This window comes from Delphinus delphis, chromosome 4 (assembly GCF_949987515.2).
Source record: "Delphinus delphis chromosome 4, mDelDel1.2, whole genome shotgun sequence".
Taxonomy (NCBI): domain Eukaryota; kingdom Metazoa; phylum Chordata; class Mammalia; order Artiodactyla; family Delphinidae; genus Delphinus; species Delphinus delphis.
The window spans coordinates 26,647,080-26,672,724 of NC_082686.1; positions in this window are offsets into that span (position 1 = coordinate 26,647,080).

Below are 25,645 nucleotides of genomic sequence, written 5' to 3' on the forward strand. Positions count from 1 at the left end.
ATTACTTTAAAAGGTTCCTTTGTGAGGTATTTTAATATTCAGTTTCACTGGAGGTATTTTTTGTTAAAGAAATTATCTCAACTTTAAGCTTAAATCCATTATTAAGGGATATAGTAAAGGACTTTGCTACAGTACAATTTCTTTTCTTAACACCTTTATTGGAGTATAATTGCTCTACAAGGTTGTGTTAGTTTCTGCTGTATAACAAAGTGAATCAGCTATATATATACATATATCCCCATATCTCCTCTCTCTTGCATCTCCCTCCCACCCTCCTTATCCCACCCCTCTAGGTGGTCACAAAGCACTGAGCTGATCTGCCTGTGCTATGTGCTGCTTCCCACTAGCTATCTATTTTACATCTGGTAGTATATATAAGTCCATGCCACTCTCTTACTTTGTCCCAGCTTACCCTTCCCCCTCCGTGTCCTCGAGTTCATTCTCTATGCCTACGGTTTTATTCCTGTCCTGCCCCTAGCTTATTCAGAACCTTTTTTTTTTTTTGATTCCATATATATGTGTTAGCATATGGTATTTGTTTTTCTCTTTCTGACTTACTTCACTCTGTATGACAGTCTCTAGGTCCATCCACCTCACTACAAATAACTCAATTTTGTTTCTTTTTATGACTGAGTAATATTCCATTGTATATATGTGCCATATCTTCTTTATCTATTCATCTGTCGATGGACACTTAGGTTGCTTCCATGTCCTGGCTATTGTAAATTGATCTACAATGAACATTGTAGTAGTTGACTCTTTTTGAATTATGGTTTTCTCAGGGTATATGCCCAGTAGTGGGATTGCTGGGTCATATGGAAGTTCTATTTTTAGTTTTTTAAGGAACATCCATACTGTTCTCCATAGTGGCTGTATCAATTTACATTCCCACCAACAGTGCAAGAGGGTTCCCTTTTCTCCACACCCTCTCCAGCATTTATTGTTTGTAGATTTTTTGATGATGGCCATTCTGACTGGTGTGAGGTGATACCGCATTGTAGTTTTGATTTGTATTTCTCTAATGATTAGTGATGTTGAGCAACCTTTCACGTGTTTGTTGGCAATCTGTATATCTTCTTTGGAGAAATGTCTATTTAGGTCTTCTGCCCATTTTTGGCTTGGGTTGTTTAGTTTTTTGATATTGAGCTTCATGAGGTGCTTGTAAATTTTGGAGATTAATCCATTGTCAGTTTCTTCATATGCAAATATTTTCTCCAATTCTGAGGCTTTTCTTTTTTTATGGTTTCCTTTGCTGTGCAAAAGCTTTGAAGTTTCATTAGGTCCCATTTGTTTATTTTTGTTTTTATTTCCATTACTGTAGGAGGTGGTTCAAAAAGGATCTTGCTGGATTTATGTCATAGAATGTTTTGCCTATGTTTTCCTATAAGAGTTTTATAGTGTCTGACCTTACCTTTAGGTCTTTAATCCATTTTGAGTTTATTTTTGTGTATGGTGTTAGGTAGTGTTCTAATTTCATTCTTTTACATGTAGCTGTCCAGTTTTCCCAGCACCACTTATTGAAGAGGCTGTTTTTCTCCACTGTATATTCTTGCCTCCTTTATCAAAAGATAAGGTGACCATATGTGCATGGGTTTATCTCTGCGCTTTCTATCTTGTCCCATTGATGTATATTTCTGTTTTCTATATTACTGTCTTGATAACTGTAGCTTTGCAGTATAGTCTGAAGTCAGGGAGCCTGATTCCTCCAGCTCCGTTTTTCTTGCTCAAGATTGCTTTGGCTATTCAGGGTCTTTTGTGTTTCCATACAAATTGTGAAATTTTTGTTCTAGTTCTGTGGAAAATGTCATTGGTAGTTTGATAGGGATTGCATTGAACCTGTAGTTTGCTTTGGGTAGTATCGTCATTTTCACATTTCTTCTTTTCTGACTTGGAATCCTTTTATTTCTTTTTCTTCACTGATTGCTGTAGCTAAAACTTCCAAAACTATGTTGAATAATAGTGGCAAGAGTGGACAACCTTGTCTTGTTCCTGATCTTAGTGGAAATGGTTTCAGTTTTTCCCCATTGAGAACGATGTTGCCTGTGGGTTTGTCATATATGGCCTTTTTTATGTTGAGATAAGTTCTCTCTATGCCTACTTTCTGGAGGGTTTTTATCATAAATGGGTTTTGAATTTTGTCGAAAGCTTTTTATGTATCTATTGATATGATCATATGGCTTTTCTCCTTCAATTTGTTAATATGGTGTATCACATTGATTGATTCGCGTATATTGAAGGATCTTTGCATTCCTGGGATAAACCCCACTTGATCATGGTGCAGGATAATTTTAGTGTGCTGTTGAATTTTGTTTGCTAGTAGTTTGCTGAGGATTTTTACATCTATGTTCATCAGTGATATTGGCCTGTTGTTTTCTTTCTTTATGATATCTTTTTCTGGTTTTGGTACCAGGGTAATGGTGGCCTCGTAGAATGAGTTTCGGAGTATTCCTCACTATGCTATATTTTGGAAGAGTGTGAGAAGAATAGGTGTTAACTCTTCTGTAAATGTTTGATAGAATTCGCCTGTGAATCCATCTGGTCCTGGGCTTTTGTTTGTTGGAATATTTTTAATCACAATCTCAATTTCAGTGCTTGTGATTGGTGTGTTTATATTTTCTATTTCTTCCTGGTTCATTCTTTGAAGATTGTGCATTTCTAAGAATTTGTCCATTTCTTCCAAGTTTTCCATTTTATCGGCATATAGTTGCTTGTAGTAATCTCTCATTAACCTTTGTATTTCTGCAGTGTCAGTTGTTGGCTTCTCCTTTTTCATTTCTAATTCTATTGATTTCAATGTTTTCCCTTTTTTTCTTGATGAGTCTGGCTAATGGTTTATCAATTTTGTTTGTCTTCTCAAAGAACCAGTTTTTAGATTTATTGATCTTTGCTATTTTTTTCCTTCATTTATTTCTGATCTGATCTTTTTTATGTCTTTCCTTCTGCTAATTTTGGGCTTATTTTGTTCTTCTTTCTCTAATTGCTTCAGGTGTTAGGTTAAGTTGTTTATTTGAGATGTTTCTTGTTTCTTGACATAGCATTGTATTGCTATAAACTTCCATCTTAGAACTGCTTTTGCTGCATCCATAGATTTTGGGTCATCGTGTTTTTGTTGTCATTTGTTTCTAAGTATTTTTTGATTTCCTCTTTGATTTCTTCAGTGATCTCTTGGTTATTTAGGAGTGAATTGTTTAGCCTCCATGTGTCTGTATTTTTTACAGGTTTTTTTTCCTGTAACTGATATCTAGTCCCATAGCGTTTTTGTCAGAAAAGATACTTTGCACAATTTCAATTTTCTTAAAGTTACCAAGGCTTGATTTGTGACCCAAAATGTGATTGGTTTTGGAGAATGTTCCATGTGCACTTGAGAAGAAAGCATATTCTGTTGATTTTGGATTGAATGTCCTATAAATATCAATTAAGTCCAACTTGTTTAATGTATCATTTAAAGTTTGTGTTTCCTTATTTATTTTCATTTTGGATGCTTTGTCCATTGGTGAAAGTGGGATGTTAAAGTCCCCTACTATGATTGTATTACTCACATTTTCCCCTTTTGTGGCTATTAACATTTGCCTATGTATTGAGGTGCTCCTATGTTGGGTGCATAAATATTTACAATTATTATATCCTTTTCTTAGGTAGATCCGTTGTTCATTATGTAGTTTCCTTCTTTGTCTCTAGTAATAGTCTTTATTCTAAACTCTATTTTGTCTGATATGAGAATTGCTACTCCAGCTTTCTTTCGATTTCCATTTGCATGGAATATATTTTTCCATCCCCTCACTTTCAGTCTGTCTTTGTCTGTAGGTCTGAAGTGGATCTCTTGTAGACAGCATATATATGGGTCTCGTTTCTGTATTCATTCCGCCAGTCTATTTCCTTTGGTTGGCGCATTTAATCCATTTATATTTAAGGTAAATTTCGATATGTATATTCCTATTACCATTTTCTTAATTGTTTTGGGTTTGTCATTGTAGGTCTTTTCCTTCTCTTGTGTTTCCTGCCTAGAGAAGTTCTTTCAGCATTTGTTGTAAAGCTGGTTTGGTGGTGCTGAATTCTCTTAGCTTTTGCTTGTCTGTAAAGCTTTTAATTTCTCTGTCAAATCTGAGTGAGATCTTTGCTGGGTAGAATAATATTGGTTGTAGGATTTTCCCTTTCATCACTTTAAATATGTCCTGCCAGTCCCTTCCGGCTTGCAGAGTTTCTGCTGAAAGATCAGCTGTTAACCTGGTGGGGATTCCCTTGTATGTTATTTGTTGTTTTTCCCTTGCTGCTTTTAATATTTTTCTTTGTATTTAATTTTTGATAGTTTGATTAATATGTGTCTTGGAGTGTTTCTCCTTGGATTTATCCTGTATGGGACTCTCTGCACTTCCTGGACTTTATTGACTCTTTCCTTTCCCACATTTGGGAAGTTTTCAACTATAATCTCTTCCTATATTTTCTCAGTCCCTTTCTTTTTCTCTTCTTCTTCTGTGACCCCTATAATTTGGATGTTGTTGAGTTTATTGTTTTCCCAGAAGTCTCTGAGACTGTCCTCAAATCTTTTCATTCTTTTTTCTTGATTCTGCTCTGAGGTTTTTATTTCCACTATTTTATCTTCCCAGTCACTTCTGTGTTCTTCTGCCTCAGTTATTCTGCTATTGATCCCTTCTAGACAATTTTTAATTTCATTTATTGTGTTGTTCATCACTGTTTGTTTGCTCTTTAGTTCCTCTACGTCCTTGTTAAATGTTTCTTTTATATTCTCCATTCTATATCCAAGATTTTGGATCATCTTTACCATCATTATTCTGAATTCTTTTCTGGTAGACTGCCTATTTCCTCTTTTTGTTTGGTCTGGTGGGTTTTAACCTTGCTCCTTCATCTGCGGTGTGTTTTTCTGTTTTCTCATTTTGCTTATCTTACTGTGTTTGGCATCTCCTTTTGGCAGGCTGCAGGTTCATAGTTCCCGTTGTTTTTGGTGTCTACCCCCAGTGGCTAAGGTTGGTTCAGTGGTTTGTGTAGGCTTCCTGGTGGACGGGAGTAGTGCCTGTGTTCTGTGAATGAGGTTGGATCTTGTCTTTCTGGTGGGCAAGATCACATCCTGTGGTGTGTTTGGGGGTGTCTGTGACCTTATTACGATTTTAGGCAGCCTCTCTGCTAATGGATGGGATTATGTTCCTGGCTTTTTAGTTGTTTAGCATAGGGTGTCCAGCACTGTAGCTTGCTAGTCATTGAGTGGAGCTGGGTCTTATTGCTGAGCTGGAGATCTCTGCTAGAGCTTTTGCCATTTGATAGTATGTGCAACTGGGAGGTGTCTGCTAGACCAGTGTCCTGAACTCAGCTCTCCCACCTCAAAGGCATGGGCCTGACACTCGGCTGGAGCACCAAAACCCTGTCTGCCACACAGCTCAGAAGAAAAGGAAGAAAAAAAGAAAGAAAGAAAGAGCAAAAAAGATAATAAAATAAAAATGTTAGTAAAATAAAAAATTAAAAGTAATAAAAAAAGAAAGAAAGAAGAGAGCAACCAAACCAAAAAACAAATCCACAAATGATAACAAGTGCTAAGAACCACACTAAAAAAAACAAAAATAAAGAAACATGGATATACATAACCCTAGGACAAATGGTAAAAGCAAAACTATACTGACAAAATCACACAAAGAAGCATGCACATACACACTCACGAAAAGAGAAAAGGAAAAAAATACATATAACTATAAAAAAAAAAGGAAGAGAGCAACCAAATCAATAAACAAATCTACCAATGATAATAAACTCTAAATACTAAACTAAGATAAACATAAAACCAGAAACAAATTAGATGTAGAATGCAAATGCCAAGGCTAAAGTTGCTCCCAAGGTCCACCCCCTCAACTTGGGATGATTCGTTGTCTGTTCACGTATCACAGATGCAGGGTACATCAAGTTGATTGTGGAGATTTAACCCGATGCTCCTTAGGCTGCTGGGAGAGATTTCCCTTTCTCTTCTTTGTTCGCACAGCTCCTGGGCTTCAGCTTTGGATTTGGCCCTGCCTCTGTGTGTAAGTCGCCTGAGGGTGTCTGTTCTTCGCTCAGACAGGAGGGGGTTAAAGGAGCAGCTGATTACAGGGCTCTGGCTCACTCAGGCCGGGAGAGAAAAGGGTACGAAATGCAGTGCGAGCCTTTGGTGGCAGAGGCCGGAGTGACATTGCACCAGCCTGAGGCTCACCGTGTGTTCTCCTGGGGAAGCTGTTCCTGGATCATGGAACCCTGGCAGTGGCAGGCTGCATAGGATCCCATGAGGGGAGGTGTGGATAGTGACCTGTGCTTGCACACAGGCTTCTTGGTGGCTGCAGGAGCAGTTTTAGGGTTTCATGTGCATTTCTGGTGTCTGCGCTGATAGCCACAGCTTGTGCCAGTCTCTGGAGCTCATTTAGGCGGTGCCCTGAATCCCCTCTCCTCGCACACCCCAAAACAATGGTCTCTTGCGTCTTAGGTAGTTCCCAACTTTTTCCTGCACTCCCTTCCCACTAGCTGTGGTGCACTAGCCCCCTTCAGGCTGTGTTCACACAGCCAACACCAGTCTTCTCCCTGGGATCTGACCTCCAAAGCCCAAGCCTCAGCTCCCAGCTCCACCCGCCCAGGCAGGTGAGCAGACAAGCCTCTCAGGCTAGTGAGCATTGGTTGGCACTGATCCTCTGTGCAGGAATCTCTCCGCTTTGCCCTCTGCACCGCTATTGCTGTGCTCTCCTCCTTGGCTCTGAGGCTTCCCTCCCACCACCTCCTATCTCCACCAGTGAAGGGGCTTCCTAGTGTGTGGGTCTTTTCCTTCTTCACAGTTCCCTCCCCGTGGCACAGGTCCTATCCCTATTCTTTTGTCTCTGTTTTTTTCTTTTTCTTTTGCCCTACCCAGGTATGTGGGGAATTTCTTCCCTTTTGAGAAGCCTGAGGTCTTCTGCCAGCATTCAGTAGGTGTTCTGTAGGAGTTGTTCTACATGTAGATGTATTTCTGATGTATCTCCATATCTTACTCCTCCGGCATCTTGAATGTCTCCTTTTTACAGTAAAATTTATCTCCAAGTGTTCTTCTAAAGTCTTAGAAGGTATACCTTTGATAATTTATTACCTTATTATGTTTTACTGTTATACATCTTACATCAAATTTATTATATTAGTGTTATGATTTATACTTGCTATGTTTATAGACCTTTAGAGATTTTTCTAAAATCGATATGGCTAGTACATTTTATGTGGCTGCAAGCATAATTTTTAAATTGCAAATATTTTAAAGGCTTTAGAGATTTGTATAATATATCCTTGCTTTATGAAATAAAGTTCAATATGGATCGATAATGCAATCTATCTCTGAAAGTCTTCATTATTTAAAAATAAAAGAAGAAAATAATAAGCATATAAATTTTAAATTTAGAAAATTAATACTTAGGAGCAAGTGAGTAATAAAGATAACAATAGAATCAGAAAGCATCAAGGAGTATAATTATAAATCTAAGTAAATTTTTAATTTTAAGTGAAGTTCAAGAGTTGGTTCTAGAAAACAAGTCAGTTAAACGTACAGTTGAAATCAGGTATAAAAGAACAAAAGCAATTCACTACCCTACTCCTCAAATATTTGAAAATGAAGAGGGTGTATGAAAACTGAAGAGATTAAAAATATACACTTGACAATTTCCTTGAATTGGATAGGTTATGAATAAACATGTATTATTAACATGAAGCCAAGAAGGAATAGATAACTAAATATAACAATAACATTTATGTCAAAAATCTACCTTCCTAGAAGTTTCTGGGCCTAGACAGCGTTGGAGAATATTATATACAAACTTTCATTGCAGTGCTTTCTAAATTCTTTTAAACATACACACACACACACACACACACACACACACACACACAATGGAGAGGTTTCAAATGGCTTTTACAAAGCTAGCATAACCTAATATTAAAGCCTGTCAAACCCTGTCCAAAGTAAGAAAATTCCTCAATAATCACACTTAAAGAGAATAGAATAATCCTAAATACTTCTGACCTCAACATATATTTCACTTCCTCTGAAAGCATTCCCTGCGATAACTATTTGTAACTATTTGTAAAAATATTTTTAAAAAGTATTATCCTGAGTATGTAAAAATAGATGCATGAAATATACAAAAGTTAATATATATATTCATGCAAAAATTTAAAAAGCATATGGAGCATGCAAAGTATGTAATGTATGTATTTATATGTATGAAAAACCAAAATACTAACATTTGATTTATCTGTAAGAGGGGATTACACACGATTTCATTTTCCAGTCATGTTGGAAATACTTTGTAATTCTTACTATTTCTGTTGTGCTAAAAATACATAAGTAAATAGCTCATATTATATTTATGATGTTCATCTTATGGAAGAATATATTCCAGAGTGTTACATGATCCCTAGGAACTCATGATGGCAAAAATTATGGCCCATGAGTTAGGTTTTGTTTTGTTCTTGTGTTGTGCTTTGCTTCTCTGAGGAAGACTCACTACTACCCGGGCCTTCTAAAAACTCTTTGTACTGGTTATGTGCCTCAGAGTACCTGCAAGGGAGAGGGAAAATCTACTAGGAGAAAATGGAATTACCAGTCACCCAAGGGGGTGGATGCCAACACAGGAGGTCATGATCATACCTCTGGCTGCTCATTGACAGTTACAGCCAACTGTGTTTTCAGCCTCCACTGACTATTTAGGGAATGACTCACTGACAGCTCTTTGATTTCACCCTCCCTTACTCCTTACTATTTCCACTTAATGTTATTTTTTTCAGTTTTAAGATCTTACTATTTTTATTTAAATTGCTAACACATACATATGGTAAAAATGAAAATAAATCAGAAGTTACCAAGTGACATATTATGTAAAAGAAAGTTGTCCTCCTTGCCCTGTCTCTTAGTCCATTATACTTCTCAGTGGCAGCCTTGCTTTCCAGTTTTCTGTATATAGTTCCAGAGATGTTCTCTGCACATCCAAGAATGTAATTTTCTGAGAAAATTAATGTTCGAATGTTATCACACTATTTGACATATTTAAAAAAATTTAACAACATATATTGGAGGTTTTCCCATGTTAGGTCATGTCGAATTGCCCGACTTTTAGTAATGACTGCCTTATTAAATGGCTACACAGTAATATATTTAACTAGTTCTTTATGATGGACATTTAGAAAAAAATGAAAAAAGGATGTGAAAAAGAATCCAATGTCATTAAATAAAGAAAAATAGGTCAAACACTCATGATGAGAGAAAATATACTGTACTAATGTGCGTATGTGAATGTCTGGTGGATTGACAAGTCCTCTCATGTATTGTTGGTAGAAATATAAATAGATGAAACTTTTATAGATGTTTTGACCATAGTTTAAGTGATTTTAACTTTCAACCCAACACCTCCATTTTAAACATATAGTTTTGAGAAAAAATTACACAGGAAGTTTATAAATGGTTATGCAATGCAGGATAATTTATAAGACAAAAGATTGAAATGATTTTCAATGTTTTTTAGACTATATTTTCAGACCAAATGATAGAGGAGGGGAAAGAGAAGCTAAAGAAGACAACACAAGTTTCTAGTTAGTCACTTTTGCTTGGTGAAGGTATTTATGATAAGAGAGCTTGGCAGAGCAGAATGTTGGCAAGGCAAAAGAAACAGTTTGGATTAGATTGCAGGAGAATTTCTCTATGCTTTCTTATTTCCTCAGAAGTCTATCAACTGCCATCTATGACATAAATCACAGCAAGATCCTTTTTGACTACCTCCTGGAGAAATGGAAATAAAAACAAAAATAAACAAATGGGACCTAATGAAACTTAAAAGCTTTTGCACAGCAAAGGAAACCATAAAAAAGACAAAAAGACAACCCTCAGAATGGGAGAAAATATTTGCAAATGACGCAACTGACAAAGGATTAATCTCCAAAATTTACAAGCAGCTCATGCAGCTCAATATCAAAAAACAAAAAACCCAAGCCAAAAATGCGCAGAAGACCTAAATAGACATTTCTCCAAAGAAGATATACAGATTGCCAACAAACACGTGAAAGGTTGCTCAACATCACTAATCATTAGAGAAATGCAAATCAAAACTACAATGAGAATCATCTCACACCGGTCAGAATGGCCATCATCAAAAAATCTAGAAAAAATAAATGCTGGAGAGGGTGTGGAGAATAGGGAACCCTCTTGCACTGTTGGTGGGAATGTAAATTGATACAGCCACTATGGAGAACAGTATGGATGTTCCTTAAAAAACTACAAATAGAACTTCCATATGACCCAGCAATCCCTACTACTGGACATATACCCTGAGAAAACCATAATTCGAAAAGAGTCATGTACCAAAATGTTCATTGCAGCTCTATTTACAATAGCCAGCACATGGAAGCAACCTAAGTGTCCATTGACAGATGAATGGATAAAGAAGATGTGGCACATATATACACTGGAATATTAGCCATAAAAAGGAAACAAAATAGTTATTTGTAGTGAGGTGGATGGACCTAGAGTCTGTCATACAGAGTGAAATGAATCAGAAGGAGAAAAATAAATACCGTATGCTAACACATGTATATGGAATCTAAAAAAAAAAAAAGGTTCTAGTGAAACTAGAACTAGTGAAACTAGGGCAGGACAGGAATCAAGATGCAGACATAGAGAATGGATTTGAGGAAATGGGGTAGTGAAGGGGGAAGCTGGGGTGAACTGAGAGAGTAGCATTGACATATATACACTACCAAGTGTAAAATAGATAGCTAATGGGAAGCAGCTGCATAGCACAGGGAGATCAGCTCGGTGTTTAGGACCACCTAGAGGGGTGGGATAGGGAGGGTGGGAGGGAGACGCAAGAGGGAGGAGATATGGGGATATATGTATATGTATAGCTGATTCACTTTGTTATAAAGCAGAACCTAACACACCATTGTAAAGCATTATACTCCAATAAAGATGTTAAAAAAAAAACCTATCAGCTGCTAGATGTATATTAACTTAGCTAGTATGGGTGTATGTGCACCTGACTTTATTTCTCACCCAGAGAACTGGAAGATCTTCCCTTTGGATAACTTGTAGTCATATTGGACACAATATTTATTAAAAAAAATAAAGGTCATTAAAAGAAAGTAAGAAAGAGAAGCTACTCTTGAAAATAAACTCACTTTTGTCATAAGTCTGGCATTGGCAAACTGCCTCACTCCCAATGACTGCCACCAAGAGGGCCTATTCCAAATCTGATTGTCCCTTAATTCTAGCAAACTCATTCCTGTTGGAAAACTCACTCTCCTGGGATTCCCAATCTTGTTCCTCCTTTGTCTCTCATGACCTGTGTGACATAGGACAACTCTCTCAACTTCTTAGGGTCACCTCTAAAATGAAGCCTAGATAATTGTTAACTTCTTCTAGATTCTGGCTTCTTCTCGCTTCTGGTTTCTCATTTCTTTACAAGTCCTGAGGGGATGCTAGCAGTAGTCAGCATTCTAAAAGCAGGATTTGGTAATTATATCCACTGTGTAAGCAGAGGTTGGCTGTACTGAAACATATGCCCTTGTGCTATTTAAAGCTATATGCATCAAAGTGTTATTTTTCAAAACTTGAGATGATGTTTTCTGCATGCCTGTGGATTCTAGATAGAATAGCAACCCTAAAATATGATTACTTCAACACACATTTTACTTCAGCTTAAAGTCATTAAATGTTTACTATTTTCATTTATAAATAAACCAATATTCCACATAAATGACATTTATCCTTGTGTCACAGTTTGATCTAAAAAGGTGTTTTGCGGGAAAGCTGTAGAATTGGGCGGATTACACAGTAGATATCCACCTACTGGAGAACTCAGAACCATCTCAGGGGCTTTCTGTGACAGTGCAGGCTGATTGTGTTTTTTGTACATCCCTCTATTCCATTCAATGTTGGTTGTTTGCTGGTCAAATTTCAAATAGATGTTTAGGTTCAAACCAGGTCTCATTTAAGTTTGCTATGTCCCTAGGCAATGTAATTGTACTTTCACAGATTCAGGCTTTGTGTACTGAAATTTCAGACAATTATTTATATCATAATAGATCACTATTATGAAACAGTTTATGTTATAGGCAGGACACAGTGTACAGAACATTATATTAGAGAGAAGTACTCCTCGCTGCTCATGACGATCACAAAAGAATTTAAAACGGGAATTAAATGGGCAGCACATATATAGAAAGAAGATAAGAAAGAATAAAACATTTTTTTCTCTTTTTATTTTCTATTGCTTTGAAATGAGTTCGACTTGAAGAATAAGTGAAAAATAACATGTATATAAATTAACCAAAGGGCTTAGAGTTTTAGTAAATACATATCTATCTTTCATAAACATCCTATGGATTAACAACATGGTCCTTTAGTTTGTTCTGGTTTTGATTTTCTGGGAGGAATGTTTGCTGCATCTTTATGTTATCTTCAATCTGGGATTCTAATAAATTTGGCTTCATGAGGAGACACAATATGTCTCCATCCCAGCGTGTTCTGCTGACTGTGTATATTTGGCCCTTTGGGTGCATATGACACCTGAATGCAGACACATAGCTGAGAAGCAGCAAGCAGAGCAGACAATGTGCCACAGACAGGACTGGAGCCACTTCTGGGCACTCTTCATTCATGTGGCAGTGCGCAGGTTTTATGTACATGTTCAGTAACTCACATGCTGTTATGTAACTGCACATGTATGCTTTTGGGTGCATGTATGTATATGTATGTGTCTATCTGAAAAGGTAGTAAACTTGCAGAGGGAAGCAACTACGATTTCTATCTTTTTGTACAATTCCCTGACATTGGTACCTGGTATTGAAAAGGAATAGGGCAGAGATTTGTAGTCCCCCACTGGCCCCCCAAAAAGATTTAATTATTCATGGTGTGATTTTCCAATTCATGCCTCAAATTTTTCAAAATTCCAACATCATTATTTATTCAACAGACATGTATTTAGTCTTTACTTTGGGCCAATCACTGCCCTGGACACTAGGAATATTTCTGTGAACAAAATAGAAGCATATAAGGATCATATACTTTAGTATAATATCACCAATAAAATATTATTTTCTCTGTCCCTATCTAAACATACTTCTAATGTTCCTAAATCTCTAGCCAAATGTATTAACTACTTTATGATTAGTCAGTAATCACAGGATTCTGTGCTTAATGCTCTTCATATTACAAATACAAAACATGGTCTTTAAAATTAAGTATTTATAATCAAGTGATACACTGATTTGAAAAGATGCATGAACTCAATGTTCATAGCAGCATTATTTATTATTACCAAGATATAGAAGCAACCTAAGTGTCCAACAATGGATGAATGGGTGAAGAAGATGTGGTATATATACACAATGAAATATTACTTAGCCAAAAAAAGAATGAAATTCTGCCATTTGCAACAATGTGGATGGACCTAGTGGGTGTTATGCTTAGTAGAATAAGTCAGAGAGAGAAAGACAAATACTCTATAATAGATTTATTTTAACTGAGTAAAATAATATTAAAGATTATATGGAAGACTAAACACTTTAATCAAGAAAAGTATCATAAGGAAGATCAACAAAGGGAAACTTGCCTTTCTAGATATCAGATCATACACTTATGATACTGTAATAAAAATAATAGGAACTGATATAAGAATAAATGAATAGATCACAACAGAATAGAGAATCTAGTAATTGACTCCACTATCAACAAAAATTTAATACAGTATCCTTAAATAATTATGGTAGTAATTCAATGTAGTTGAAAGAAGACAAACTATTTAATAAATAATCCTGGAACACTTCATAACCTGTGGAAGATCATATAAAAATGGACCTTTCCTATACTATAAACACAAAATAATTCTAGATTTTAAAACCTTATGTAAATAAAATTAAACAGTTAAAATATTTCCAAAGAATATAGGATAATACATATACAGTCAGAGGAGAGAAATTCTTAGCTGAAAAGCAAGAAGCTATATAAGAAAAATAATAGGCAAAACCATTTCCATTAAGATGTAAAATTCTGATAAAATCCTATTAGGAAAAAGTAATTTGAGAAAACATAGGTAGGAAGAAAAGACATTTGTAAACAGGTGACAAAGTATTATGTCTATAATATCCAAAATATTTAAAAAATTGACAAGAACAAGGTGTGTTATCAATAAAACCCTGGGTAGAGCACGAGTACATAATTCACAGAGAGCAAATCCAAATAGTAATTACATGAAAATTCATGATGATTGAACTAACTGGTAGCCAGAAAAATAGTATGTAAATTACATTAAACTGGCAAAGGAGAGTAAGAATGGTGGTACAAGAAAGACTTGTACCACTATTCCTGGTCTTGAAGAATAGCGGTACAAGAAAACCCGTTGGAGGTAGAACTTCAAGTAGGACAATTGCTGTCATTTTTGCCTAGAAGGAGAGATTCTCAGAGACTTCAAAGGAACATGATTGGAAAAGTGGTGACAAAGATGTCTGAGGAAAACACATGGGAATGGAAATGCACTATGAAGATATTTGTGTCCCATGGGCAGGCATACTCACCAAGGAGACTCAGTGGGTAAAATGACCTATTCTGTGAATGCCAGTCATCTCTTTCCCTATGTGGGTTCCCAATGGATGTGAAGAGAGTAAACATGGCAGTAGGGATGCTGGTTATGCATGGGCTCAGCAACTTGGACTCTCATTTACCAAGATCAATATGGCAACAGCCATTCTGAATGCCTAATCTTCCAGCAGCAGAGGACAAAACTGAGTCTCCATTATGGCACCAGTTCCAGACGATCAGCCAACCACCTGGGATTAAGTTGTTTATACAGGTACTCTTCCATCAGGGAAGGAGCAGTTCTTTGTTTACACTGAAGCACACTTTCATTTTACATCAAGTAAAACGTGACAAGAGGCTAACGCACTTCGAATTAATTAGCTTTACCATGTTAACTGGTAAAATACTTAAATGGACTTTTGATGATTCAGTTATGGCACCAGCTGGGTGACAACACCCTGTGAGGGCTGGGCTAATGTTTTCCAGGATGTGTTGTGTGCTTCTTCTATGATGGCTTTCCCCCCCAAAAGGCAGGATTGATGGTTCCAGGAATCAAGGGTTGAAAATGTGAGTAACTCCTTTTATTATTATGCCTAGTGATCCACTAGTGAATATATTTACTTCTTGTACTCACAACTGTGGGTTCTGTTAGTTTTGTTCCCAAGGAAGGAATGCTTCCATGGGGACATAGAAATGGTTCCATTAAACTGGAAGCTGACATGCAGATTGGCCATTTTGACCTCCTCATGTTAGCGAATCAATAGGCCAAAAGGGGTTGACTCTCTTGGTGAGTTACTGATCATAATTATCAAAGGAAAATTGAGTTGCTATTATACAACGGAGATAAAGAAGACTATATCTGAAATGTAGGAGATCTTCTGAGGGTCCTCTTACAATTTCATGTCCTATGATTAAAGTCAACAGAAAATTACAACCAAACCAGGCACAATGACTAAAGATCCAATCCTTAAAGAATGAGGGTTTGACACACCCTGACAAGGGAACACAACCACTGAAGTGCTTTCTGAGGACAAAGGGGATACAGAACTGCCAAAGGAAGAAGTAAATCATACATACCAGCTACAAGTATGAGTCCAGTATAGAAATGAGGATTGTAATAGTTATGAATATTAATTCATTATTTTAATATTGATATTTCCTATGTATATTGAACATTTTTCCTTCTCTCTTATTTTCCTATTATGTAACGTAACTATTTTTAAATTGCAGCTTGATATCTCAGTGTCATCAGAAACTCTTCAGGGTCTAAGATTTTACCCTACTTGCATGCTAATAGTCTAGCTGGTTTCATAATTACTGGCAGAAAACACAAGATGCTTGGATTAGAGACAAAAGACAGTTTTTTCACTCACAGTAGTAACACTAGCCAGAATAACAGCCTTGTGCCAGCTCTTCAAGCCCCAGTTTCTACAGGGTGATGTGATGAGAGGTAAGTGTTGCTTGCTCATTGCATTACACACATATAGGAATGGAACACTGATATTAGGAACCCTAGATCTTATAAAAGGAGCTGTTGGTCAGCCTGATCATATTCCCCTCTGGAGAGAAACATTATCTTTCTTACTCTAGAATGCAATCTGCCTCTGGGAAGAGCCATACTTCTACCTTTATTATCCTAGAATATGGATATCTGTATCTTCCAAACATCCTTGAAAACACAGTCCAAAGAAATTAGCTGTTAAGGCCTTTGAAGACATGCACAAACATTCGAGGCTTATGAAGAATCACCTTCCCAAACTCAATATTTAAGTTATAGGATGACCAAAAGGCAAGAGGGGCTCAACTCGAAGAAGGAACATAATCCAAAGATGGATAAAGGTACTTGTGTCTTCTTCTTGGGAGAGGTTGCCATATGATTAATTGTACAAGGGAGATTGCATCACATTTGCCAGAAGCATGATTTAAGTATTGTCTTTAAACGTTGAGTGTGGTTCAAAGAGGTACCTATATATTAGAACTGCTCAAGAGGTTGACTGCGGTGCTTGTTGATTGTGTCAACTTAGGTTAAGTTGAAACTGCATTTCTCTAAATGTCCTTCTGCTATGGTCCTAGGTCAGGGTGTCCCACAAGAGAAATTTGCATGGGATTTGGAAGGTGAAAGTGAGTCAGCAGGCTCTACTTTCTGAAAGTCAGTGTAGGGCACCAGATCCGCTGCAGCTTTTTCATGTTGCTGTGAACTTGCTAGTTCATCTTTTTGATAACATAGCAGCCAGGCCGAGGAGCCCTCCAGATTCTACTGGATCTTCCACTTCAGTATTTCCAAGTTTGGGAGCAAGTATATTAACAGCTCTGTGGCAAAGGGCACCAGTTATCCTGTGGGTCACCTGTGCCAGGTTAGAAGAAAATTAGGTGTGAGTTTCGGTTTAAATTCCTGGGTTCCAGTTTATCTGAATGGGCTTCAGTTGATCCCCAATCTGTCCAGTGCAGCTTTCCTTCCTAATTGTCGACCCTGATAACCAGCTGTGACTTACATACAGCATCTGACACAGGTGACAAGCCTTTCCATGGACCTTTTACCAGCTCCCATAATTGTATAAAATCTAATCCTTATAATAAATTCCTTATTCCATGTGGTTCTACTTCTCTGATCAAACCCTAAGGGATTCAACTCCCAAATTTATTTTAAGCAGAATTCCTTAGGCATTATTTCTAATAATATTTCTATTACTTTGTAACATTAATTTAATTCTCTGTAATATTGTAGATTTTAATCTTAAATAGTTAGAACCATATTTCCATCCTTATAAACTATATATAGAAGACATTAATCATATTCTGAAGTAATATCCTATGTTTTCTATTGCTCCAAACATAAGAGGAATACATAAATATTATTTCTCATAAGTAAATGAGAATTAGGCCCTACTCAATAATAGCTAATAAAAAAATGAATATATTATTGTAGGAAACCTGACTACACTGAAACACTAGAATGGACTTGAATGTGTTGGATCATAGGAGAATAAAATAAGAGAAAAAAGAATAGGAAAGAGAAAAGAATACAGAATGAAGCAGCAAGGTAAGGAAGAAAAAATAATATTTCCCCAAATCTAGAATTGATTGCCTTCCATTCTCTAGGCAAGAAATACATAGAATATATATATATAGAGAGAAATCATTTTCTTTATTACTCATCTACTGCAATAAATGAATATGGATTTTTGGATAAAGTTTAGAGACCTACATGGTTGATCTATAAACTAGTCACCACCACTTTATTACCTCCTGTGCTGTCTAGAATTTTCTACGACTTGGCTAAGCCAAGGTCTTCTTCCCCTCATTTTTCTGATAGTAGCCATCTTATGCCATCATCAGCATTCTTTATCTCGACCAACTAAGGACGCTCTGTTGTCCTCTACCAACTTATTCTACCTCACATCAAACATGGAAAGGCATGCACACACGTGCACACACTCACACACCCACAATTACATTCAGAGGGATTTTAAAGTTTACAGGAAATAAAAAGTATTAATGGAGTAGCTCTTCACCTTTTCCTCACTTTTAGCACTTTCATATACTACTTTTAATATATTTGTCGCTAAAGTTATATTTTAGGTTATGGAGTCTTTAGGGACAAGCTCTTCAAAAGAAAATTGCACAATTATCAAGGTTTGTATACTTCACTGACTCAGCCCAAAAGAGATGACAATTAATGCCAGTTAAGATGAAGAACTTTGCAAAAATCACAAAGTCACAATGATTTGGGTCATAGTAGATCTGCTGAATGAGTCAATAAAGCACAAAAGCAGGTCTTCTTTGTTCTCACCATTTATATAGAATCAATATGCTAAAAAAAGAAAAGCAACACCCACTCTAGATTTAAAGAGAAGAAATAACAAGAAGGGGATGGATGAGGAGAGTCAGAGTTAGAGGAACAGGGAAAACGGCCATGAGCAGTAAGACTACTAAACTGTCTTCATTTATTCATATATGTAAAATGCTTCATTCATCCTAAGTACCATCATGGGTTGAGGCTACTAATCAAAATAAAATTCATGCAAATATATGTACATGATTTGCAGATGAGCCATGGCCTCCAGGTTTTTGGAAATTTGCCAGTATTGTCCTTGATAAAGCAAAGTTTAGGCCCTTCCTAAGCTCTGAAATTGTCATTTCTTTGTTAGAAATGCAGGGTTCATAAACAGTGATGAGGAGAGAGAGTGAAATTGGAGTGAGGGATTTTAACCTAGTGACAATCTTTATAAGAAGAACATACCCAGGTTTTCCTTACACCGCAGGAGTTATGAGCTCTGGAATATTTAAATATTTCCAAATATAAAAGAATCACATTCAGCACAAAATCAGTATGAAGGAATATGTTATTCTTTCATAAACAGATTTTTAAATTGTAAGCAGATTGTGACTCTTTAAATTTCTAAGTATTAAAACAATTTTATAATTTAAAATTTAACTCATCAAATGTTCTATGGGATATTGTTAATTATAACTGGGTTATCTTCCTTTGTTCAAATGAGGGACAGACACTGCACAGCAATAATGGTATATTACTGGTTCCATATTGTTCTGGATTATTTGGCTATCTTGAAGGTGGACATGCTGTCCTTGAGAAATAGTGTCATGTATTTGTCAGGGCGAGTATTGGGTAAATAATTAGGAATCAAGAGGGAATTAATAAAGTTTATAAAAATTCAATAAAATATTCATGAATATAGGGTACATTTTCCATTCAGCCATTCATTCATCCCACAAGTATTATTAAGGTATTGAAGTAAGGTACTAGGAACATAATGATTCATGAGACACAATCCCTACCTTTAAAGTACTAAAAACCCAGTGGAAAAGATAAAGTAATCAAAGTATAAGTGCATGTAATTAAAGACGTAACAGAAGAGCACTGGGTGCTGTGGCTTGTCAAAGAAAAGTGAAAACCATTTTACACAGGTGGCATTTATTTTAAAATATCTCCAAAGATGGCTACTATCGTTTTCTTCCTTCCTTGTAGACATTTGGTGTTCCTTCCTTCAAGAGGTGGAAGAGTGTCTTTCCCCTCCTGCATAGTCAGGGTTCCCCAGAAAAACAGAATCAATAATACACACACACACACACACACACACACACACACACACACACACACACACATATGCACACACACATATCTCCTAAGATATTTATTTTAAAGACCATTTGAAGAATGTGACTTAAAGTCAACTTGAAGAATGAGAAAGAGCCAGTCTGACAAAGAGCAAAGAAATGAATGCTATAGACAAAGGTGTGGCAAGTGCAACGGACTTGGGTGGAAGAAGTTGGCAAGGTTAAAGCAATGAAAGAATGTCAGTGTTTCCTGAGCAGAGTAACCCAAGAGAAGAGTGGGAAAATGAGGCAAGAGAGGAAGGAGAGGCTTGTTTATGTAATACTTTTTAGGATATGGGAAGGAATTTGGCTTTTATTCTTATGACTATTGTAAATATGGGAGTGTATTAGCTTTCTATAACCGCTGTAACAAATTACCACAAATTTAGTTCTTAAAACAGTACACATTTATTATCTTAACAGTTCTTGAGGTCAGAAGTCTGAAATGGGTCCCAATGGGCTGAAATTCAGATATCAGCAAGGCTGTGATCCTTTCTGAAGTCTCTTTGGGGTACCTATTTCCTTGCCTTTTCCAGTTTCTAAAGGCCACCTGCATTCCTTGGCTTACGGCTGCTTTCTCCACCTTCAAAGTATGCAGCGTAGCTTCTTCAAATCTCTCTCTGACTCTTCTTCCTCCCACTTTTGATTACGCTGAGCCCACTCAAATAATGCAGGGAAATCTCCTCATCTCAAGGTCAGCGGATTAGCAACCTTAATTCCACCTACAACCTGAATTCTCCTTTGTCAGATAACCTAACATATTCACAGGTTCTGGGGATTAGGATGTCCACATCTTCGGGGGGCCATTATTCTTCCTGCAACAAGATTGGCAAAGTGGGAGTCATCATGGAAGAAATGGCGGAGATGTCAGACTGGGTTGATTTTCATATAAACAGAAATCGTGCCCATATCTATATTTATGTATACAGACACATCCAACTACAATGAGAGACTAACATTTTACTAAAATAAATCATTTTTAAATATTGAAAATAAGAAATCCTCCTAGGTAATTCTGATTGCCGAGTAAAGGCTTTTGTAACCAAGTCATGCAAGGGAATCTAGCTTTCAACCAGGCTTACAGAATACTCATAGAAGCTGAATGTATAGTTCAAATTATTATTTGACCATCAAAAATTCTGATTGGATGACTTTGGGGTCAATTTTATTAAAAAAACAAAACTAGCGGTTCCTGGATTTTAGTGTTAACAACATCTTCTCTTGTTGGAAGCCTGTCTCTGGAAACAGGGATTTAAGAATAACTCTGCTACTCTGTTACCTTTGCAGAATAGGCTGATGAGAGAAAGCTCCAGCTTTTCAAAGCCTACCTCTAAATCATGAACCATACCTTCAAAATGATTGAAATTCTTTTTTGAGAAATTTTGGTAGAAAGGGGGTGAGACCAGGGTCTCACTGTGGTCAGAATTCTTCTCAAAAGGCACATATTTGACTAAAAATGTCTGCTTTTCAATTTTTTGATTCAGTAGTATTAATTTTATTTACTGCTCTATAGAACTGCTTTATTTTGATAAGTGTAACAAGACTCGAGGATTGATAAATATTTAAAGACATCCTTGTTGTAATGTTCAACCTAGCTAGAGCCATGCAATTTTGAGGTGAGGGAATTTACTTCCATCTGTTAGCTTTGTAAAACCCATGGTGACATTTAAAAAAAATCATGTTTATTTGCCAGAAATAATTTTATTACTCCTGTTGGTTCATGAATTCCAAAAAGTGGAACCAAGAACCATTCCATTTGCCTCTATCGGGTTTCACCTGCAGTACATTTAACTGTAGGGAAATTCTCCTTTGTTGAGTTCCCCAAGTTTGCTAATGTTCCTGATTTTCCAGGAAGTGATATTATTTACTATATATAAGGGTAGGACCTTATAAGTCATAGAATAGGTACAGATGAGTTTTTCAAAAGAATTTTGTGTGCCTTATTTCCACACTATCCTTTTAATTTGTGAGCTTGCTATAACTAATTAACAAGATTTGTTTTTAAGTGTATTCTTTCTTACATATTTTGTTTATTTGATTCTATACTGGCGGGAAGTAGGTTATAGTTATGCAAGTAACTACATTGTACCATGAAAAGTAAAGAAGCTCAGTAAAAGTATTTGAATGCTTTTGAACATTGTTCTAGACAGTTTTTCAGACAAAAACTACCAATATGCATTATTATTCTATATAATTATTATTCTATACTTATAGGGTTACAATCTATAACAGGTTTGTGTGTGAAATATCTTTCTTGAATTTTGAGTGTTCAGAACCAGTTACAATGAGAAAAGTGTTTTATTTCAGTTTGTACAAATTTATTTTACTAAAATTAAGAATCTTGGAAATTATTTTTAAATTAGTCTGACAGAGCAACACAATCAAACTATCAAATGCTTGTCAGAGAGATAACCTTTTACAACTTTATCAAGATAGGGTAGGTGTAGTAACTAAGTTCACACGATTTGGCTGTCTCCAGTTCACAAGAGGTCTTTAAAAGACATCAATATTTATAATTCAATTTAGTTTAACACATATGTTTATATCCTCATAACCTTAAATAATTTATGGAAATAATAATAATTGATCTTCCCTGTAAACCTAGCATAGGAAATTTAGCTAATTTTAAACAATGAGACTTGCCATAAAAAATTGTAACCAAGTCTTAACATGCTTGCTGTGACAGAATGCAAAAATGGCCAGAGATTATTCTACCCCTTTATTCATCTTGCTCTTTGTAGTATGACTTTGCAGCTCTATACATCAAGAGGTGGAATTCATTTTTCCACCTCTTGAATGTGGGCTTGGTTATGTGACTTGCTTTGGGAAAAAATGGATATTATCAAAGGTAACATAAAATGAAGCCAGAGAAACACTGCACACTGAGAACTCCCCTTGTGACTCTTAGGTATTTTGCCATGACTGAATAAGTCCATGTTAATGTGCTGGATGATGAGAGACTCATGCCAAAATCATCCCCCCCCCCACCCAAAGTGATATCAAACCTACTGCCAGATATGTGAACTAGGCTATCTAAAAATTTCTAGCACCAGACTGCTAGACCAGAGAAGAAGAACCAGCAGGCAAACCACAGAATCATAGAAAGTTATAAGTGGTTATTGTTTAAAGCAGATATTTAACACAGCAAAAGCTAATGATGTAAAAACTGGTATCTGAAAGAGAGTGTTGCCCACTTTAGGTTTTGTTTCCATAACAATTTGTATATATATAATATTGGCTTTGGATTCAGGCTGTAGATGGAGGTTGAAAAACAATGAGGCAACTGTTAGTAGAGACTGAAAAAAATGGTGAACCATGTTATGACACAGTAGAACATTTTGCAAAACTTTCATTTACAGAAACTTGGACAGAAGACCCTTTGTAATAATACCTGTAAAAGTTCTAAGTTAAACATAAGAGTGCTTAGCAAGACAAATAGGCTCCTAATAATCCTAAGGACATTTTTTTTTTCTACAGCAGCTTGCCACATCCAAAGTAGAGAGAGCCCTGCCTTGAAAAAATGTGGTTGCAAACTTTAGGAGTAGAGAATTTTAGGACTCACATGGAGTGGATGTGCATGAGATTCATAGGCAATCCATGAAGTTTTAAAGACCATTGTACTAACAAAAGAACTGCCTGCTTGGATGAAAGGGGATTGCAATAGTTCAAAAAGAAGTTAGATTTCTGGGCTTCTAACATTTTATGGGTAGAAATCAGAATGAGAATCACAGACGTTTCTTACCTGAAGAGATGAAAACCCTAGAGGTGGAGCCAAGAGACTCAGGATTGTGGACAAATTACTCTCAGGGAGCAGAAATGGACTCTAATCAAGGAACATCCCCAGACCCAGAGTTGGGGAACCTTTTAACATGTGCCTGGATGGATTATAGAATTGGTTCAGACCAAGGACTTCTCTGGGCCTCCCATTCCTTTCCTTTTGATTAGAAGCGACTATTGCAGTTCTCTTGCTCCCTTCTCACCCTATTAGGTTAATTGGCAGCAGATAACTTATGTTTTTAGTTCACAATTGTCTGGATGAAGAGCAGCTGCACCCAGTGAGCCACATCCACATCTAGACAAGAAGCAGATCATGAGAACTTGAACTTCAAGCCAGATGCCATAAATGGCATAACTGAATCAGACTTTTGGCATCTGGGAAGGGTGAGCATATGTTACACAAAGTAAGAATAATTTGTGGCCAGAAGGCAGTCTGTGGTAGATTGCAAAAATTGCTACAAATTTTCCATCTGTTTAGCATATCTCTTTGCATTCTGATTTTACAGCTCCTCCCATCAAGAGGTAGAGTCTGTTTCTTGAATCTAGCTCTTGAATCTGGGCTTGGTCATGTGACTTGCTTTGGCCAATGAGATACTAACAAATATGATACAAGCACAAACTCTAAAGGACTTGTGTACTGGAACTTGTTCCCATTTTCTGTACTTGGAACTCTGCAACTATGACCACATCAACAGTCCTAGCCTGTTGGATGATGATAGCCAAGTCATCTCATCACCACAGGTGACATTGAGCCAACTGCCTGAGGCCATCCTAGAGCATCCAGCTTCAACTGAGATAGCCAGACAAGAGAAACTGCTCACCTAATCCATATCTCATATAAAATAGTAAAAGTATTATTGTTTGAAGCCACTATATTTTGAGGTGTTTTGTGATTCATTAAAAGCTAACTGATATACTGTATTCCTCATTGCAGCAAGAAAGATGCATAGTTCATTTAAGAAAAAACCAATAAGCCAATGTAATTCATTGAAAGAGTTATCTTGATTAAAAGGGATAGTACACAAATGAGAATGCTTATAATTCTTCCATATTTATTTGTTAAATATGAACAAAGAAGCTTTCACTAGTTCATTTAATGACTGTTAATAGCTTAATGGTCATTTAAAAGTATTTTTTTCATGTCTAGAAATCAACCTTTAGCATCACAGTTTGACTTTTCCTGAACATGCAGAGAAAGATTCTTTTTCTTTATGGGACAACACATTTAAAGCACAAAAATTCAGTTTTTTTACTTATCTCTTTTAAACTTAAGAAATCATAGTATATTTTATTAGTCCCTTCCTGAGGAAGGCAAAACCATACCAATTTGCTTTCTTAGGAAATATTTAACATTCATACAATGAAAGGATCTTATCAAATTTTGGTCAGGCTAGAGAACTTTTGTGTTTCCTCATGCCTCCGGAATATGTCATTTTTCCTAGTGTTGAACCTTGAATATTTATTTAGATTGGATTGGAGTGTATAAGCTAAGAAAGTGTGAGGTATGGAGTTTATCATTAAAGAATATTTCTACCTATTTTTTCCATATAAAAGAAAATTATAGACTTTTAAATATTTCTTGAACAGTATAATTAACAGAAGGTCATGAAGCTTCATCCAAACCAGAAAATCATTATCATTCCATTTACCTTCTTTATCAATACACTTTTCAGACTCCTTCAAATAAATGTTGACATCAAAGCAAGGCCCTTTGTTCTCTAAGCCATGCCAAATCTGCTTCTGTTTCTTTATTTGCACATCTTTCCATCCTTTTGACAATAGATCTACCTGTTTTATTAGGTATCCCTATAGTTCCTGAAAATGAGAATCTTATGATCTATAAACTTTTAAGGATATTTCCAAATGAAAATGACATTAGGAAAAAGAAGTAGAATTGCAGACCTTGGATTGTACGAAGCTAAGTCCCTTTCTTCTGTAAAACTGACAGGTTTTTCTGAGTCACAAGCAATGACATACAGAAAAGTGATTGTGTTAGACAACTTAAGAAGGATTGATTACCGGAAGGGAGAGAAAGGTAGGAACCACAAATCATTTCCATGTTCCTGATGCTAGCAACTTAGAAGAAAGTTTTGCTGATATTAATGGGAAGGAAAATGAAGGAGGAAAAGATTTAAGGGAAGAGGAAAATGAAGAGTCAGTTTTGGATATATTACATTTTAAGAGCTTTTGATACGTCCAAAC